Source organism: Rhamphochromis longiceps, linkage group LG22 (genome assembly GCF_057381845.1).
Source record: "Rhamphochromis longiceps isolate RC_006_pf linkage group LG22, R_longiceps_female_GT1.1, whole genome shotgun sequence".
Taxonomy (NCBI): domain Eukaryota; kingdom Metazoa; phylum Chordata; class Actinopteri; order Cichliformes; family Cichlidae; genus Rhamphochromis; species Rhamphochromis longiceps.
This window is the reverse complement of record NC_140577.1, coordinates 4,051,829-4,070,630: the sequence shown is the minus strand read 5'-3', so window position 1 is coordinate 4,070,630 and position 18,802 is coordinate 4,051,829. Positions and strand designations below refer to the sequence as shown.

At 38.9% G+C, this 18,802-nt stretch overlaps 1 pseudogene; it reads left to right on the top strand.

The window, feature by feature from the left end:
- Positions 1-6: 6 nt before the first annotated feature.
- On the top strand, positions 7-4,992 carry LOC146643161 (histone H1 pseudogene; annotated as a pseudogene).
- The last annotated feature ends 13,810 nt before the right edge of the window (positions 4,993-18,802 follow it).

Genomic DNA, 18,802 nt, shown 5'->3' with positions numbered 1-18,802 from the left:
TTGAGATATAGAGCACATCTGTGAAAACAACTAATATGCTCAACCCTGTATGAAACATCTAAAAATACATGATGGAGAAGCTGTGTTGAATATGTAAGTGTAAGACTTTGCCACTGTGGGCAGAGCATGCAACTACTGTGTGATGTCGCGTTGCAGTTTTGTTTTTGTTTTTTGAGCTGATGAGCAAGCTACACATTATCAGATCAAGAGCTGTCTGAGAACTACTCAAAGAGAGGGAAACAGAGAGTGTGCAGCGTTTCCATGAGCAGTTTTTCTGCACCTTGACTCGTGTGTGTGTGTGTAGCATCAGCATCATGTTTTTGTTTATTTGTTTTGTTGGATTAAAAATAATTAAATAAACTGGTGATCATGCTTATGGATCACCATGGCACATATCTCCAGCCATATGGTTTATTTATGCAGATGAAAAAGTGAGTGTGAATGTGTCTGACATCACAGTGTTTTTGTGCGCTGTGTAAAAGTAATTGCCTTTGATTGTGAGTGAGAGCGGTGATTCTGCAGGTCACCAGCTATTGTAACGAAAAAAAAAAAAGAGTGAAAAAGAAAAATCATAGGAAAAAGGTTTTGTGTTGATCAGCCAAAAACAACTACAATTTCATTTTCTGCTTTTAAGAAAAGACTGTTCACAAAAACACACACAGAGAGAGATGTGTGTTGATTAAGCAGTGATGATAATAATGAAATGTCTTAGTTTGTCACTTTCAGGTGAAAAGCAGACCTGAATCAATTTTCCACATGCAGCGGTCGGAAGAAAGTTATAGTTTAACATCATTGGAAACATGCAGGCCAAGTTTCTGGCTGACTTATTTACAGTGCCATGTGTTTCTCAACCTCACAAGCGAGCTCACTCCTCCCTGAAGATAAGGAATGCAGCTCCAAAGCAATAACATGATAAAGAGACAGCAGCAAGTCCTGAGCACAAAAAGTCCCAGCAAAGCAGCAGCAATGTGGATAAACAGCAGCAGAAGAAGAAAGCAAACCCATCTTCCTGTCTGATTGGTTGAATTTCACGGAGGGGCGAGCAAGATGGCAGCGTGAAGAGGAGTTTTTGTTTGAGTTCTCAGCACGAGACACTTATTTGACGTCTTTCTGGCCTTCGGGACTTTTTTGGAGATCAGCGCGCTAAACTTGCTGGATCTGAGGCCAGGGTCTGCGGCGGCAGCATGTTGAAATGCTCAAAAAGGACTGAGTGACTCGGGCAAGCCACATGCGGCTAGCGACATGAAAGAAATGGACCCTTCATGATGCGTTCAACGTGCCAGCGCTGTGGTGGGAAAGGCTCCATCATAAACACGCCCTGCGCCGAGGTTCAGGCCAAGAAGAAGAAGACGATGACTTCCAAGCCCAAGAAGGTCGGCCTCAGCGTGGGCGAGCTGATTGTGAAAGCCGTGGCCGCTTCCAAGGAGCGCAACGGCCTGTCTGTGGCCGCTCTCAAGAAGGCTCTGGCTGCCGGAGGCTACGATGTGGACAAGAACAAGGCCCGTGTCAAGACCGCCATCAAGAGCCTGGTGGCGAAGGGCACCAGGACCTCCGGATCCTTCAAGATGAACAAGGCTACTGAGAGCAAAGCCAAGAAGCCCGCCGCAGCCAAAGCCAAGAAACCGGCAGCAGCTGCTAAGAAGTCGCCCAAGAAGGCAGCAGCAGCACTTCAGCTACTAGACAGGACAAAGCTGAAGGAGAACTGCCGGGACTGTTGAAGAGGGAGAGGACAAAAGAGTGAGAGGACAACAGAGTGAGAAGACTAGGTGAGAACACATAGGAATTATTTAATGTGGGAAATCAAAATTTGGGTTAGCAAACCTGGGGAAAAGAAAACTGACTGCTTAAGTTGGAAAATTGAGACGGAGTCTGAAACATTGCGAAAATAGAAACATATACAAAATCACACACACACAAGCAGAACATGCATTAACCCTACTAACAATTCCAAACACAAAATGACTCATGAAGACTCATAGCACATTAGTTAAGAAATGATTAAATAATAGCAGAGAAATGTGTAGGAAAGGCAGCTTTAAGAACATGCTCTGCTGGAGATGCAGCTCCACAGACATGCATTAGACCTGCCTAATAACACAAACCCATGCAATGAAAATTAGCTTGTTATCTTTCATCAGTGTTACAATAGTGTCAATTTAGCAGACACTTGTTATCAAATGCTGAATTTATCCTAAAGAAAAAAATTGACTCTCCAAGTTGCAGGACAACAGTTTAACTTTTGTGAGAAAAAAGATCCTGGTTTGACCAACCAGTGATCAGACAATAAATTTAGTTGTTAAAATGGTAAATTGGGAGAAGCTTCCTGTTTGATTGAGGCAGCACATGTAATTTACTGTATGAGGGAAATTGTCTTTTGTGATACTATTTTGAACATGCTTTTCTGTCGTCCTGTCAACTTAGTGGGTTAATAGCTGATATGCAAATTAGTTGATCAGTTTTAGATTAATGAAAGGTGACTGAATTCTAGTATGAGTGAATGAGATGTGTTGGAGTTGTTGTGTGTTGAGTGGAGACTCTAAAACACTGAGTTTCCTGCTTTGATGTGCGAGTGAATCCTGTATTTAGATACACAACTCTGAATACGTCAGAACAGACTGTTTTGTGAAGTGCATGACAGCATGTCACATGTTTTATGATGAAGGGAAAAGGGAAATTGAATAAAATAGATCTGTGGCCTAAATGAGTGAAGAGCACAGACCTGGTAATTAAACTCATAGCTAATAAGACATTAGGATTATGTTGTGTGTTGTGCAGCTGATGGTTGATTTGGAGTGAATCTAGCTGATGATTTTTCTTTTGGTGTGAAGTTGAGCCTGCCGATTAGTATGATGGTATGATAAACCATGCTAATGGTATGATTTACCCTCCTGAGATGAGGAGCTTGTGTCATGACTTAACAAGGCCTTTTTATTTTGATACTTTCACAGTGCACTGAGAGTTTGGTTTGATAATCTCTGTTATTTTTTATTTTTCATTTTTGAACAAGCACTGATTTTTGCTTGTGAATTTCTTTTCTTTGAGCAGATCTGCAAGTCGGGAATTAAAAGCGTTACACGTCGTCAAGAAAATTGTTGCAAGTGAGTTTCTCCACATTTAAAATGGGTTCAGGAGAAAGCCACTTATTTGGGACAATTAGGAAATGAGAGTCCCCCCCAAAAAGGATTCAACGAGGAAATCCAGTCTAAATTATTTTTCTTTTTGAAATAACGTCGTTTTGCTGAGCGTGGAAACGAATGCGATGATAATTTCCACAATTAGCAAAAGAAGGAACCACTGAGTGAATGAGTAAGAATTTTAAAATATCTGACTGACTGACTGAACATGATTGTGTGAAGCTAACCCCCACCTGACAAAGGTGCAGATGAACCCATGTGTTTCCTTTTACAGGAGCAGAAAGATGACAGCAACACTCGAGGTTGCATGATGATTTAACCTTTTAAATGCCATTTTCTGTGTCTGTGCATTTATCAGGTGTGTTATTCATAGGCTTGAGTTGCTCACAGAGATATCTGTGACAAAGTATGCATACGCCTGCGCAAGCGCTAATATTTGCATTTTCTTTTCTTACAGCATGCCAGTTCTTCATGTGAATTGATGATGCGATTTATACCAGGACAACTGGTTGATGTTTTTTCCTACTACAGGATTTCTGGGTTTATGTGTGAGGAAAACTGTGTTTACAGGTTATGAGTGGTGATGCTGTTGCATTGTGTTGATGGGAAAATGTGAAGGTTACTTTGATAATGTGAATAACCTGTGTGAAATTTCCTGTGTTGAGAACTGGTGTTACTTCTTTCCACAGCTAGGGTTGACTTTATGGTGTTTTTATGGCACCTCTGGAACCTGTTGACCTGTGTCTGACCTCTGTCTGACTACAGTCAATGTGTATTGCTAATGTTAGTTTCTTTGAGAATGCTGTGGAAGATTCAGCTGAAACGGACAACTGACATGAGTAAAACAAATAAGAGATACAGTGTTTCTGGGATAGTTTGATATGGGCTCATTAGCTGGCCACTTTTGAGCCCATAGTAATATATAAGTGGAGTGACTTTGCTTAAGAGCAGTCACCGATTACATTAATGTTGCCTGAGTACATGGGATGATCCATGTCTGAGGCGACTTATGAAAATAATTGTAGTTTACTGATTTGAGAAAACCTGCACATGACACTTGTCTTGCTGATGTTGAATGCTTCTTGTCCTTATGATACAATTGTTTACAGGTATGAAGTTTGATTTTACTTCCAGATTTTGTTTTCCAGGCCATGATGGTGTGTATGCAGGCTCCTGGGAGAGCCAGGTGTTAAGCAAACTTAATATGCAAAGCACACTAACATTTTCATTGCAGGATTATGGGTCCAGGGTGGTGCTGCTCCAGGGGAGGAGATGCCCTGATGTTGCCTGGGAACTTTTCAGGCATAAAGGTCAAAAAGGGGGGAAATGTTAGATTTGTATTGTTGATTGTCATTTATGCTTAGAAATATTTACTTATATATGCTTAGAGTTTTGTAATTAGTTGTAGATTGGTAGAGGTTTTGATCCTTGATAGTCTGCAAACTTTGTGTGTATTAGACAGCACTTTGGGAGCATGAGAGGTCATACCGTGTCTTATTATTTTATGGTAGGATTAACGTAGTTGCGTCTGTTCTAGTCTAAGTGCTCTTTGTTTAGATGAACTGCAGGACTTCCTCACCGTGTTATCTAGGATGAACCATCTAGGGTGAGGGGGAGGCTACCCTCTTCCTGACCAAGAATGTTTGACCCTTTGATCAGCAGTCCCCACACACACACACACACACAGGCAAGGTACTCTTTGTTTGTATGTAGACGTCGTATGTTAATGAACCTATGCATATTCATGTAACCTCAATAAAAGGACAGTGTATGGGAGAACGGACGAGAGCTACTGGGGTCAAGCGAAGGAACGGCGTTTGTCCGGTTCTCTCCCGTGCACGAGTACCATGAAGAAGTTTGCCTACTTGTGTCTTGCTTAGCAGTGTAATTATATTGTCTTCAACGTTCCAGCGGATGGGTTCAAGCTACAAACCTAACATGAGCTGTCCCCACTGTTGTTCTGCATAGGCCTGAACCCCCTCAGTGAGATCATCAACAAGACTGGCTACAAATACTGACTACGGAACGGAGCAGTTGTCAGCCGCCTCCGTGACATCAAGCTGTATGCCAAAAGTAAATGAGACACTGATTCACTGATCCACACCACCAGGATCTACAGCAGGGACATGGAATGTCGTTCAGATTGTAGAAGTGTAGTCGGATTGTAATGAAGAGAGGGTAGGTAGTCAGAACTGAGAGGATCGAACTACCAGAATGCAACTTTGAGACACTGAGGAAAGCTACAAGTACCTGGAGATCCCACAGCAAATGGGAACCATGAAGAGGCCGCTAGGAAAGCTGCAACCACCAAGTACTTGGAGAGGGTCAGGCAAATCCTGAAGAGTCAGCTGAACGATAAGATCAAGATCCAGGCTATCCCTGCCCGTGATCAGGTACCCTGCTGGGATAATAAGTTGGCCAAAGGAGGCGATAGAAGCCACTAACATCAAAACAAGGAAGCTCCTGACCATGCATGGTGGTTTCACCCCAAGTCCAGCACCCTGAGGCTGTATGCTAAGAGGATGGAAGGAGGCCAGGGACTAGTGAGTCTCAGCACCACAGTCCAGGATGGAACAACAAACATCCACAAATACATCAGAAAGATGGCCCCAACCGACCGTGTGCTCAGTGACTTTGTCTGGTTTCTGGACATGTTTCCTTTCCATATGAAACATTGTCTTACTGCTATTGGATTCATATGCTTTATTTGGTGTTGGTGTGAGTATTAGTATAGTTGTGCAAGAAATTGAAAAGCTTGACTAAAGCATTATTGCTCCTGACAGTCATCAAATCAAACAATCAAATTGATTGTTATTATTCACATTTCACTTACATGGGCTCTAAGTAGGACTCACAGAAACAGTGGTCAAACAAACCCTCCCTCCAAAAAACAATCCAGTAAGAAGGCATCTCCACAAACAAAGCAGTCTCTAAAACTAAGGTGATGTTGATGTTGTAACAAATACATGTTTGTGGGCTCTAGCTCACTGTGTCGCAGTGGTACAAGCAGTTTGTTTTCCAACTGTCTAATCAGAGGGTCAGTGAATGGCTGGTCCTCCAGCTGCCAGAGGGAGAGAATACTGCAGTCAGATGTGCCTGGCATTGTGATAAACTGTGTGTGAACAAGCAAGAAGGTTAGACACAGAGGCTGACAAAGATGGATGACTGAGTGTGAGGGAGAAAAAGAGAAGATCAAGTAAAAGAGGTAAGGAACTTGGAAGAAAAAGAAGAATCATAGAAAGATAAACAGAAGACATGACATGTCCAGACAGTTCACCTCACTGCTTAGGCAGAGCAGCCAAATTAAAATGCAAAGCATCCAAAGGTGGCTGATGGAGGCTCAGAGTTATGAACTGATCAGGTTTTAGCCACTAGAAATAGAAAGGTAAAAATCATGTTTCACTTGAAATTTGTTTTTCTAACTGAAGACGTTACAAATAAACATTGAATGCACACTGTAGATTCAATGGTTGAATCTATCTATTTATCTATCTATCTATAGGGTATAGAAGAAAAAGTTAGGACGACAACAAAAGGGAACAGATATTTTTTTAGGTAGCTCACTAAAGTCAAAGTCAAATTTATTTATATTTCACATTTCATACAAAAGCTGTTCAATGTGGTTTACGAAGACAAAAATAGAAAATATAATACTTACAATAAAATTTATTTTTCATGTAAAAGCTATGAAAAAGAAAAACATTTTTCAGCCCGATTTAAAATAACTAATAAATTTTACACACCGCAGGTGTGAGGGGAGTTTATTCAACAACTGAGACACATGAAAACACTAAATGCTGCCTCACTTTGTTTGGTTCTAGCCCAAGGAATATTAAGTATACCTGTTCCTGAGGACCTAAGTGGCCTAGATGCCTTATAGCTCTCAAGTAGGTCAGTAATATATTTAGGCCCAAGACCACTGAATGCTTTATAAACCATTAGCAGAATTTTAAAATCAATCCTTTTACATACATGCAATCAATGCAACGATTTCAAAATCGGTGTAATATGATCCATTTTCCTGGTGCTGGTCAGGACCCAGCAGCAGCATTTTGAATAAGCTGCAGCTAATAAATTGATTTTTTTTTAGTAAGACCAGTAAAATACATTACAATAATCTGGACTACTGAAAATAAGTGCATGATTAAGCTTTTCAGTGTCTTTCTTGGCCACAAGACCCTTAATTTTTGCAATATTTTTAAAGCAGTAATAGGCTGAGTTTTTTGATTACTTTGAGTTAGAGAGGTAAAGATATGAGGTCCATCTCAGTCCATGCGTCCATGTGCATGCAGGTTTCTCCCACACTCTACAGAGGGCAGTGACTTGTGACATCACTAAACATTAGCTTGGGTTGTCTTAAAGGGACACCACACAATTGTAACTGTTACAGGTCCCAGAACAGAACCCTGAGGGACGCCACACATAACCTTTATTCGGTCAGAATTATAGAATGATACAAAAATAATTCAAATGTGTCACATAAGATTTAAACCAATTAAGCACAGTTCCTGAGAGTCCCACCCATTTCTCTAACCTATCAAACAGTGTGTTGTGATCAGCCATATCCAATGCAGCAGTGAGGTCAAGCAATACTAAGACTGTAACTTTTGCTGCATCACTATTGAGCTGAATATCATTTAAGACTTTGATAAGAGCGGTCTCAGTGCTGTGATATGGTCAAAATCCAGATTGAAAAGCACTGAGAAGATTGTTCTGAGTGAGAATAAAAAGAATGTGCTTGAAAACAAAGTTCCTAAATAGCTATGCCAAAAATGTTAAATTAGATATGGGCCAATAATTACTAATTACTGAGGCATCCAATTAGGATTTTTTTTTAAATAAATAAATAAATAAATAAAATAGGTTCAATTACTGCAGTTTTCAGGGCCCTGATTGAAGAAATATATTAACTATCTGCAATAGTTCTGCAGATAGTTAGCTACACAATTAAAAAGGTTTTGTTTTGTTTTTTAACTGGTGGACAATATATCTAAAGAGCAAATTGTGGACTGTTGAACTATTTGTGTCAAAGATACAAAGTCTAAATGTTTTAAATTTCTTAAATTGTTAATAAAATAAAGGGGCACAGGTGTTATTACTATATCGCCAGAAATTGAGACACCAGCACGGACGTTGTTAATATTGTTATCGATGATCTTTGAAAAAAAAGGTCTTTCTTGCTCATTTCAACTTTTGATTATATATCTGAAGACTTTGTTCATAATTATTGTAATGAATCTGCAATATATTCACCGTGTCTGCACTCCCTTTTCTGAGTTCTAACCATTAAATCATTCCTCCAAGGTGAGCTTTCCCTCTACAGATAATTATGGTCTTAATCGGAGTAATAGCATCCATAACAGTCAAAGCATGAAGGTTAAAGCCATTTAACCAAGGTCATCAAGAGAATCCAAAAGCAAAGATGATGGTGGTGTGTAAGCCTAAATAAGCTGTGGACAGGTATCATCATTGATACAGCATTTTTTAAATTATTTTAAATTCACCTTTACCAGTAGTAATACAGACTACTGGTAAAGGTGACACAATAATGATCTGAAAAAGCTGTGTCACTGAGCACAACATCTAATACATTTAAACCTTTACAGACAACTAGATCCAATATATGACCCTTGTTATGCTCTGGATATGTCACATGTTGAGAGCATGTGACATATCCAGAATATGTCACATGCTCTCCAAAATATGTAACAATTCTCCAAAATATTCTCCAAAATATGTAACAATTCATTAACAAATCAGTTTTTTGCATAATCTAAATGAATATTAAATATTACAATCTCGCATCAAAACAACACAATCAAAATGAATACGAATAGAAGGTTAGAGAACTCACTAAATAATACTGCTTTGTTTCCTCACTTGACTTTTTTATTCTACCATTTCTTTAAATTGGAAAAGGTGACTGCACAGCAAACTTTAGAGAGTTCAGCTGGAATGACAGAAGACTCAGAGCTTTGTTCAAGGACAGTGGATACTCAGCATTAAGGGAAAGGAGATATTACTTATTCATTTTCTTCTCCCAGTTCACCCAGCCAATCATGAGATATGTTTCCGTGACCTTCTGGTGCAGTGCTACCAGCTTATTAGCATAATATTAGTTTTAAATAACAGTACTTGATGAAATAAATGTAGTCATGTATTATTAAAGGAAACCTGCATGCGTATATGTCCCGTGTGCAGTAGTGACCTCAACCAAAAGGTGGCAGTACCTGGCAGAGAGGTATATAGGGAGAGAAGGGTGAAGGGTGTGAAACTAAGCTGCTCTGATCCTTAAGGCATGCAGAGAGTTAGGATCCTGAAGCGTGAACTTGTGTACTGCAGTGAGGTCTAATGAGATTACACCAACACGATGGGAGAAGAGGATACATCAGGGTGCGTGAACCACTGAGGGTGAGCCTGTCCAAGTTCATGTTTACTAATCGAGTATCTCGAACACTGTTATTCTGGTTCATTTACTGGTTCCTGGGTCATTTAACCCTGCGTCTTGAGTTTTAATATATTTTGATGTTTGGTTTATGTTTAAGTTCATTAACTTATCTAAGTTCATTACTATTTTTCCTATGTTGACTTGTTATAGTTAATTGTTTATTAGATTCTGCTTGTGTCTTCAACCTCTGTGTTTAAGTCTCCCTCGCCCTTCATATGTTTCATGTTTGCCTGTCTTATGTTTCCTGTTTTATTTTGAAGAGGTCTGGTGTTCCATGTTCATTGTGTTTAGTTTCACTTCCCCTGTGGCGTCATTATGTTCATTCTAATCAGCTGTGTTTCCACTTCCCCTGATCACCTCCTGTGTTTTTTCAGTCATTTGTTGGCTGATCTTCTGTTATCTTGACTTTTTCCTATCCTTGCATTGTTTCCAGGGTTTTTAATTCATGCCAGGTCTCCATGTCAGATTTCTATGTTCATGTTCCATGGTTAGCTTTAGTTTACCCAGTTTAGGTTGAGTTTTCGCCCCTGCCCTTTGTTTGTATTATTTTTGACAGCCTTAATAAATGGCTTGGTTTTTGTTTCACCAAGTTTTGTCTCTTCACCTTCCTGCACTTGGGTCCACCTTCTCACTCCCACGCAGTCAGCTTCTCTGCCAGACTGTGACAGATGATTTGGGCTTGTTTTGCTGTCACAGAACCGGCACACCTTACAGTCGATTATCAACATATTCTAGTCAAACTTGAGGCTGTCATTCAAACAGCGAAAGCTCAACTGACTTTCAATCATGCAGCAGGGAAATGATCTCAAGTAGGGCAAAAGATCTACAACAAAATGGCTGAAAAAAAAAGAATTAAGGTGTTGCAATGGCCCAGTCGAAGTCTAGACTTCAGTGTTATTGAAGTGAAAAGTTTGGGGAGAGCTGTGCATTAACAAATGCTGGAAAACCTCAATGTACTTAATGGGGCAATCGTGGCTCAAGAGTTGGCAGTTCGAAGGTTGCCAGTTCGAGCCCCGGCTCGGACAGTCTCGGTTGTTGTGTCCTTGGGCAAGACACTTCACCTACTGCCTACCGGTGATAGCCAGAGGGGCCGATAATCCCTTCAAGTTATTTGCTTCTGAAGGTGGTTCTACAAACTATAAATCTTGGGGTTCACTTAGGTTTTCCACAGGACTGCAGTGGTTAAAAAAGGAAACTGAACTGCAGCCACAGACACTTAAAAGCCTAACATATCCTTAGTTCTCTTCCTTCTTTGTGTCTCTGCTGTTATTTGAATTTTCTTTTGTCTCCTGCTGTGTCTCTCATTGTTTGTTTCTTTTATTTTGGTAATCACTTTCTTTTTGCATCTAGTCGCTTTGTTGACTTTATTCTGTCTCACGCTCCTGTGATTGTCAGTTCCTCCCTATGAGATCCCCATGTGTTTATATTTAGTCTTGTGTCTCCTTTGTCAGTTGGTTTGTTAACTTCTCCTTGCTTACCCCTTTGTGACTCTGAAAAGTTTGAGTGTAGGTTTTGATTCTTGTTAGTTTCTTCTTCTGTTTGCCTTTTTGTTGGACGCATCCTGGATCTTCCCCGCTGTGCTTTTAGTTGCTGTTCTTTCACTTGTAACGTCACTAAAAATATTTTGTGTTCGCCAATCGAGCTTTCTTGTCGTTCTTCACATGAGTCTTCATGTGATCCACAGTGACATATCTTTTTAAGACAGAGAAGAAACATTTGGTACTGGCGTTAGTCATTGTCCTCCACGTTTGTTTAGGGCAATGTAACTGATATAGACAGTTACATTTAAAGTAATGAGAGAGTTTGGAATCAGCTCAACTGTATCTACAACGCTGGCTCCAGGAACGCAGTACTAAATTAAGTCTTGGCCAAAATATCTCACTGGCATTGAGATATTTGAACGGGATTCCTGTATATGTAGCCAATCTGCATATTTCCACAGTGAAGGAAGTGTTGTGTCTGATGGCTGCTCTACTGAATCTGGATTCTCAGGCTTCTGTGTTTGTGTGTTCTTTTAACAGCCACTGCCTCAACAAAGAAATGGGCAAAGATATGAAGATATGAAAATTCTTATTTTGAAGAAACAAATGAACATGATGGATCTAATCAAGACCAACCTTCTCCATAATCTTCCTCTCCCTTTAAGTCTCATAGCCCAAATGCAAATGAAGGCAGGCAAAACTAAGTACTATACACATCCTATTTTCTTTGTTCTTCAGTTTCTCTGTGACCTTGTGGTTTATCTGTGCACTGTCTCCATCATCAGCTCTCTTTCACTTTCAGTTGTTATTGTCCAAATGACAATTAGACATAATCATCCATGCGTCATTGGTGACCTGCATGTCACAGTGCAAATCATGATTTTAACGCACTCTTCCTCTTACTTGATGATGTTTTCCAGTTATTATGGCAGAACTATACTCAAACAAAAGGAAGCTCTTTCATTGGTCATGGCATTCAGACACTGACCTTTCTAAAGATACGCTGAGCAGAGTTTTAAAGATGTCGCACATTCTTACCGCATTCTTTGTTTCATCTCTTTATGCTGCATACGAGCATTTCAAAGCCTTGGGATAAAAAAAGGATTTGGCCAGTAATTCTTATTGGAGCTTTTCCTTCCCTATGTCCTGGATGCTCCCTTTCCCACAAGTACCTACTTTTTAACTCCCTAGACCAGAATGTGGTCCAGTAGAGACAGAGCCCTTAGTGCTGCTGAGCCTATTGTCTGGGACAGACTCCCCTCTAATCTCCAACATCATATCTGAGCATTTTCAAAGAGCACGTGAAATGTCATCTATGCACTAAGGCCTTGTTGCACAGCATGCACAGCAACCCTGGATTCCTTGAAAAGTGCTATAAGTCTGAGTTATTATTACTAGTATTGTTATTATTATTAAGGACCCCATGATTGCCACGATACACATTTGGTCCACTCTACTGAGTGATCCTTATTTAAGGGAAACAGTTTACTGTCTCCCAGCCTTCTCAACTTGATGGTACTGCAAATGTCATCTGACAGCTTCTTTTTTATCTTGTCACAATTCCTACAGCTGCTAAATGTTTTTGTCACTTAAACATAAACACACACCAGTCAGCCACATTATTCAAAGTAGTGAGAACTTAAGTGATGATCTAATTTACAGCGAATTCATGTGGATGTTAATTTGACACATACAGCACACCGAAACCAAACGACTAAGCAAACACTCCACAGTAGAAATGGCACTGGAAGCTGTTTCCTGCAGCAGGACATTGTATCCTGCTAAAGTAGAAGTTCGGGCTGGAAAACTAAGTTTCCTCCTGAAATACTTCAAATTGCTTACTCATTTACATAATGTGCCTGTATTCCTGTTAAATATTTAGAAATTTATGGTAAATGGACTGATTCTTATATAGAACTTTTCTACTCTCCTGGAGTACTCAAAACGCTCTATACCACATGCACACCCAATCTCACAAGCACTTTCTCTATACTTATCGCTGTCTAACTACATTTACACATTCATACTCCAATGGATGCATCAGAGAGCAACTTGGGGTTAGTATCTTGCCCAAGGATACTTGACATGCAGGCTGGAGGAGCCAGGGATCGAACTACCAACCTTCCAATCAGTAGGTGGCCTGCTCTACCTCCTGAGCTACAGCCACCTGTACCCCTAAATTAAACCACTACATACTCCATAATATGGCTCACACCTCAAAAGTACAGCTAAATATTGTTTTGTTTTGTTTTTTCAGCTAAATTACCAGAAGAGTAAAGTATAATTATATTTAACTGTAATTATTTATTTGGTCCTGTAAACTTGATTTTATTGTAGTGCACCTACCTTAAAGTGTATGTATGTTTAATATAATTAATATAATTAAGTCATTTCAAATCAGTTTACATTTATGCACAGCCTTAATACACTTAGTCACAATTTCGCTTATGCAATAAGACTTAAAGTTAGACTCTGGCTATGTGCAACTATAGCCAGTAGCTGCCTGCTAAACCTCAGCTCCACCTAATCCAGTGGTTCCCAAAGTGGGGCGCAGAGCCATTGTGGGGGCCGGGGTATGAATAAAAACAAAAAGAATGCTTGGACACTGCTAGCATAATGGACAGGTCTTTGACGGGGCTCCCACACAAACGCAAAGCAGAAGATGAAGCATCGACAAATATGCTTCCAAACCAACTTCCTTCCAAGCCAAAGACTAGAAAATATGGTGAAGCATATCTTCAAGTGCCAAGGTAGGTAACCCTGACAGAATTTGTTTCCCCTGCATCGGGAGCAGCGCTGGGCTCTCCAAATCACAGACAAACAGTATCCCACATTCTTGATGTTTAGTTCACAAACACTTTTTTTCAATGTATTAATAGCAGTGTTGAATATTCTTACACAGTAAAAAAAAACTTTTACTTTTACTAATTTACTTTTATTTGTTTATTTGTTTACAAAAGGTTTGAGGTGTGGAATAAACTGCAATGTAATTTCAAAAAAAAAATATGGGTGTGTGTGTGGTTGTAGGATGTGTTTGTGCAGGGAGGGGGGGGATTTTCTTGTAAAACAAAGGGGGGGCTAGCAAAAAAAGTTTGAACACAACCTCTCGCTGTCTGTGTCTATGATTCAGCTTTCTAACCAATATGGTCACTTTTGGTTAAAAGTTAAAGTCTGCTATCTCATCGCTTAATACAGATTTATTCCCTCACATATCTTCCTCTCACCTATCTAAAAGCTGATGTTTTAGGGGTTACGTTAGGCCATTTGTTCGGAAATGGCACTGCAAGCTCTCGAACTGTCAATCAAATGTTTTATCAGATTGCAAAGTTTTCTAATCCACACTTTGCACAGAAATATTCAAATTTATTCATAGTTTCATTCCTGTGTGGTTGCGTTTAATACGTACTTATCTCATTCTGAAAACTATTATGTGTCTGTCAGTCCTACACTGACTGAAATGCTTTTACCACATGAAGAGCTTTGTTTCATTCTGGCATGAATGCATTTGGGAGTAAAATAATATTCTGACATCCGTCACTCAACAGCAGTAGAAAGAGAGCGAGAAAAGACAGTTGGCATGAAAAAATAGTGTAATTTTTCAAGATAGGCACTCAGCTAGTTTAATTATTTGTGATCCTACACAGTCCTACTCAGAGAATTTATCATCTCCAAGGGTGATTTGCATGTGCTTACAGAAAAGAGCTATCTTAGTTAAAACTAGTGAATGTACGTAGTGGCATTTGTCAGTGGATGCAGATTACAATATCAAGAGAAAGAGAGCGAAATAAATCAATTTACCTCAAACTTATGTCGTATATGGACTGTAATTGCGGTAATTCGTGCACAGTAATTGCAGTATCAATAATATTAATAATAATATTAACACTATCTGCTCCATTAAGGGGCATCTATATAGAAAGTCGATGAAAACTGGCAACTGCCTCAGCAGGCAGAAAACGTGCTGATAGGGAGCTCCTAAGTCAAACTTTTATCAACCTCCAGAAGTGATTGAACTATCAGTGATTGTGCAGGATACTGTTTACTGATTTATAATGGCCACTAAATAAACTAAAGGGTTTCCTAGACAACCAGAACATTCAACATTCACTAGCAACTAACTATCAGCAACAAAGCAATCGTCTGTGGATTCCCCTTTAAAGCTCTTCAGTGGTGGTTGTGGTTGTAGTCAGGAGTTCTGAGTATGCCAAAAACTGCAGTTCCTTTAACAGCAACCTGGTTCCAAACTGGGGTTGACCCACCCTAATTGTTTGTGTTGTCAAGTCGATATTGTATGTGTGCAGCTGCACTACTCATTGGGATATTTATGGGTCTGATGTAAATACTGTGTCTCAACAGGAGAAGCAACTGTCTCCTTACCGGTTCTAATTGTGTCCGCCTTCCATATCTTTTATCATAAGCTTATCTTAAAAAGTATTAGTTCACTTCCTTTTTTTTGTTGCATATATTTCACATTTACAGGTTTTAGATGATTGAATAATTTTTAATATACAAAGATAACTCAAGTAAGTACTAAAAGCAATTTATAAACATGATATTTATTTATAATCACCTCTGTTAATCCTTGATATTTCTAATTGAGTGATTTGTATATATTAGTGTTATTTCTTAAGTTTGTAAACTCTGTAACATATTGTATTGTTTAGTCTGTTACTGTTACTGTCTTGGAGCAACTGTAACCCACATAATTTCCTTAGGGATTAATAAAGTATTCTGATTCTGATTTACTGATGGAAGAGGGCTATCCAAACCTGCCTGGCCCTGTGTGAGAAAGTAATGACCAGTTTTGTCTTCAGTTTCTGTCACTGGGATCTCTTCTTTTACCTCAGAACAAGAAAAAAGGAAAAAAAAAGCAGAAGTTGGGGATGATTTAGACTTGATGTCAGATATGGAGATAAAAACAAGTGATTCTACAATATTGCAATTTACTGAAAAATGGTAAAAGATGGAACCATTAAGATTAAAAATTGAAATGTAATTGAAAATCTTTAGGTTGAATCACAGGATTTAAACCTGCAGCGGTGAGGAAATGAGCCAAGGTGCAGTTTTGCATTGAAAGAGGCTTTCTAGACCCTGACTTAAAAGATTTGCACCATTTAAAGCCTGTTAAGATGGTAATTAAGAGTCAGTTTGTTGTGGTTGAAGTTAATAACATTTGGGTATTATAAACTTAGACGATTACTTACACTTTCAAACATGACATGTTTAGGCATATTTTAACAGGTTTGTTTCTGTTTTTGTCATTGTTGTGATTATTATGTTGCATCTGAAAAATATATCAACTTACACAAATAAAGAAAACAAATAAATAAATCAGATTTAACAGATACTTATATATAATATATTTAAGTATCTTCATGAAAAGCCTAGAACTTGACTGATTCAAGTCAGTGTCATTTGTTATTAGAGCAAAATTGTTTAATGTTTTATAACAATGACAATTTTAACTATATGTTTGGGTTATTATTTATTTATTTATTTATTGTTGTGTATTTGTTTGCTTGTTTCTATAGTTGGAACAAATCATATATGACCTAATCTGAAGGTTACAATAATAACATTTAAGCAGTTGTTGGCTGTCTCTGTGTCTGTGATGCCATAACCAGAATAACAGGAGTCAGGGCAGGGAAAAAGACCTGGATTTAGATTGCCTGACTGCGAGCGGGTCAGCTTGAAACAGGCTTATGAAACATGCTTATAGGCTGAGGAACAGTCCAGACCTGCAGGTAAGCTGTCAACCTTACTGGTGTGATCTCAACATGACTCGTGGACGACATCACAGTTTTAAACAGAGCTGTAAACATGAATCAACATAAAAAAGAATGATATGTTAATTTCTCCAACATTTTCACAGGAATTCTGGGATAAAGAAGCTGCTCACCAAAGTACACTGAAGGTGACAAAGTTAGGTAATGAGTTCTATGTTATGAGCTGATTTTTAAAACTTTAGGTTATATTATTTCTAAAAATGGACTCAACGCTCGTCCACAAATCTGAAACTAGGAAAAGCAGAAAACATGAGAAACTAGAAAGAAATATTTTGTCTAAAAATAAAAATCAATTATTGGATTTCACATAAATGATTTTGTTTTGTTTAATGGAATGATGCATTAAGACAAGCTTTTTTCATGTTTAATGATTGATTTTGTCCTACAGAGTACATTTACAGACAAGTGACTACATGACATCATAGACTGGTATATTCAGTCTCCAGAACTCAGTCCAACAGAAAAACTGTGGTGGGAGCTGAAGCTTCAAGTTTTTTAAGTGACAGCCAAGAAACGTAAAGGATTTAGAGAGTTTCTATCAAAAGGAGCGGGTCAAAGTCTGAGACGTGCCCAAACCTGATGACCAGCTACAAGAAACACCTTACTGCTGTACTGACCAACATTTTGCCAATGTTGTGGTTCAGGGGGTTGGGAAGCTCATCTTGTAACCGGAAGGTTGCTGGTTTGATCCCCAGCTCTGGCTGTCTTGGTCGTTGTGTCCTTGGGCAAGACACTTCACCTACCCCCTACTGGTGATGGCCAGAGGGATGCTTACTTTTGGATAAAATACTTGTTTCACTCAATTACATGCAAATCGATTTCCAACGTTTATGTACTGTGTTTCTATTTGTTTCTCAATTTTTGCTTGATATTCTGTCTCCCCGCATTCAAATGAAACTACCATAAAAATGAGTGATTATTGATCATGTGTAAGCTTGCTGAAAATAAATAAATAAATGTTTTTTCCCCCACAGAGCTTATTCTCACTGATTTTGGGTGGTCTTTTCACGTTGGATTACATTATACACTTATTTATGTAAACATCTGTAATGTAATTGTTGAACATTTGATAAACAGATACAATTCTAACATTTAAAACATTTATATAAAAAGATTTAGCCCCTTAATACAGCGTGTCAGGTATTAGGGATCAGAAACGGTGGGATCAAATACTTTGTTGTAGCTTTTATATTGAGCTTAGGAAGAGAAAAAACATCTTTATTATAGCCTCGGCTGTTTTACAGCCTTGGAACCCATCATCTATCTTCTGATGGAGACAAAGGTCAGTGTTTTCATAATTCTGGTGCAGCCGCTCGCTATACAGGCCAAGATTTTTCTTCTGTGCAGCAGTTTAACAATGCAGATACCGGTAAATTAATTTAAAGAAACAACTGGAATTTTAATGGTGTTCAGACTGTGACCTGTTTTTGGAATTATATTTTGGCCATGGGATTTCTTCTAAAAAGCACCTGGCCTCTGGCATCAACAGTCTTGTCCCTTGCCTACATTATTATGTATGTTCATATGCCGATATCAGTGCACAGAGATCGCCTGATGCAAAACCGAGCTGGTTACAATATTAGTGGTGATGCTTATTAAAAAGTGTTCATCACTGGGTTAAAGGAGCCTCTGAGAATGCAACAGAAAGAAAGATCTGCCTTTTGAGCTAACATTAAGCAGCATCGCTCAAAATCATACCCGGAGAAATCCACCAAAGAAGCACAGAAAGCTTCTCTACACCCACATGCAGGTTCAGAAAATAGACCAGAATACAATGCAGACACAAGAACTGTTACAGTTTGTCCTCACTTTTTTTTTCCTAGACTCACTTAACTTTCACACTTTTGTTCTTACTACCACTACCACTCTCCACCTACATCTGCAAGTACACAGTGAGCTCTCACTACAGGTCGTCAATATGATCTAACATTAACATATTAATACTTTATTCTT